The following is a 2,877-nucleotide window of genomic DNA, read 5'->3' as shown; positions in this document are numbered from 1 at the left end:
AAATAATTTGAGTAATGGCATTAATGATAACAAAGAAAGCATTACTAAGTAGCTGTAGGCTTTAGTGTAGTATTTATGCGTATTTAAGTGTTTATAATCAGTATCTTTTAACGTTCAATACACTTTTATTCTTCTAGATCAGCACGTTTGTAAAGATTCATAACTTGCCAAAATCTAAATCTAAGCATCAAAAGTTAAGAATATAAAAAAGCAATTTTACAGTTTAGAAGTCTATGAAAACACCAGTAAGCAGATATCGTAAATCACTAATAGACACAAACTTTCTCAGAGCACAACATAACCATGCTGAAAAGTGCTGTAGATATAACTTGTAGCAAACCTTTCAAGGAAAACTCTATTAATCTTAATTTTTACTGTTGTGTTTATCAAAATTAATGCATGGAAGATTATATATGTGAGCTATTTATATGATAATGAAATCGTGTAAAATCTGTGGTATGCACAAATCAAACATTTATATTTGCTTCCTTTCTTGCTTGCTTATTTTGTTATATTTGTGACTCGTAGTTTATTTTCATATGTCATATTTATGAACAGGAAATTATAATCTAGATAAACTATATTCACAGAAGATATTGTATTATAATGACTTTTTTGGTGTTTTCTGATGTATTTTCTCATTCTCTAATATATTATAAACATATTTTCTAAATCGTTGTTTATATTATTATATTTTCAACAGACAAAATCTACACAAGTACTTCTAAATGAACTTGGAATTTGGTCAGGTCATGCCACAAAACATGTTAAACATATTCAGTCATTTTGTAAATTTATGCCTACTTAATAAAATCAGAAAGTAGTGTCACCTTTTGAATTAGGAAAAGTAATTATAGAAAAATATTTCTCAAGTTTAAAAGGGGCATTTTTCTGCCATCCCCATACCCCGAGTAAAGTGAAGATAATGAGAATCTGACATAAATCAAATTATCTACATCTTGGAACTGTAAAGTTTATCTCTATTCTGTATTTTGTCCTTTGACTTTCTATAAAACTTTCTTACACAGCTGCCCAGGAGGACAATACTACCTTTCATGTTCTAATGAAAATTCAATCTCAAAGGGATTCATTTCTTAGCTTCGTTTTAAAGTTGTGAACTGGTTGTATTATACACATATTTTATGTATGATATTGTTTTACCATTTCTCTTTTCTTCCAACTTTTCTAATTGTACAAATGCTATAAACTGAGAAATTTATCTTTTTGAACTATCTCATTAGGTTGTTTGATTTCTTTCTAAAGCCTTGGCTTTTTCTGCAATTCTTTGAGTAAATAAACACTTGTGATGTCTGATCTTTTATTCCATTCTACATCTTCTGTATTCTCCCGCCTTTCTTTACTCATTTAATCCTAGACTTCAAAAGGCTTTTTTTTCTTGTTGGATTACAAACTTAATTATGTAATAATATTCAGTAGGAAATTAGTCAGCAAACAATTTTGATATACAAGTAACTTCTCAAAACGTGTTCATGTAATCTCTTTTGTAACATAAAGACTGTAGTTTCTACTATAATATTTAAATTTTTATTATATACATACATACATTTATTGAATATATTAAAGTTTAAAACTTTTATCACAAGGGGCTGCAAATATTAATAATGCTTTTCTTTTCTTTTATTTTTTTCTTTGAGGCAAAGTCTCACTCTGTTGCACAGTGGCACGGTCTCAGCTCGCTACAACATCTGCCTCCTGGGTTCAAGCGATTCTCCTGCCTCAGCCTCCCAAGTAGCTGAGATTACAGGTGCCTGCCACCATACTAGGCTAATTTTTTGTGTTTTTAGTAGAGACAGAGTTTTACCATATTGACCAGGCTGGTCTCAAACTCCTGACTTCGTTTTGCTGGCCTCGGCCTCCCAAAGCGCTGGGATCACAGGAGTGAGCCACTGTACCTGGCCTGATAATGCTTTTCAAAGTATTTTCAGGTAGGAGTTTAATTGTGTGTGCAATAAAATCATGAGCAATTTCATTTGGGGTTTAATATTCTGAGCTTCAATTAAGTCATCAGAAATTCTGAGGCAAGTGAAGCGTGTAAAGTTGAAAATGCTTTTAATTGTTTATAAATTTTATTTTGAACATTACTACGGTTACTGAATCTAAACCACTTCAAACCAACATTAGCTTTAATTGTATGATATATTTGGTCATTTTATCTAAAATTTGCAGTCTGAAATAGGTGACTAAATATTATATAAATATGTATAAATATAACACCAGCTATTGCCAGGAACCTTTTAAATTATAAAGATTTCAGCTGATTAGAAGTAAATCTTTAAACTTTATGCCACTGTTAGTGTCAAAGGCAAAACAATTTTATGTGTTTTATTTCTTATCCATTATTTTCCCCCTTTATACTTCAATTCTCTGTTCTTATCAAAATACAGTTTAATTTATGAATGCAATTTGAGTACACTTATTTAAATAATATTGCAACATTTGAATAAAACAAATATTCCCACATGGTCCCTAAGCCTATATTTTATTCTTATTCCTGTATCTATTTGTTTAAGAACTAGTGGCATATTGTCAAATAACGTTTGTACTTTTGTGCCTGGAGTTTTCAATTTAGACATTGTTTATTGAATTCCAACTATGGAAAATAGGAAATTATTTCTTTTACTAGTTTTCAACCTATATTTTCACTTCTACCATCATTCAAAAAGAGTATCAGGTTTTTAAATTACTATTTAGTGCTCTTATTGTTAATACTATTAAATGTAGTTGACAGCTAGATTGGTATAATTGCATTTCTGTTTCTTTAATTATGTCACTGATTTTTATTTGAATTTGTTCTCAAGGGCCTGCTGATTCTTGGACCTCTGTTCATACTTCAAAAACTCTAAATGTGGTTCTGAG

This window comes from Colobus angolensis, unplaced genomic scaffold (genome assembly GCF_000951035.1).
Source record: "Colobus angolensis palliatus isolate OR3802 unplaced genomic scaffold, Cang.pa_1.0 Scaffold261, whole genome shotgun sequence".
In the NCBI taxonomy this organism is placed as follows: domain Eukaryota; kingdom Metazoa; phylum Chordata; class Mammalia; order Primates; family Cercopithecidae; genus Colobus; species Colobus angolensis.
This window is presented reverse-complemented; position numbering follows the sequence as displayed.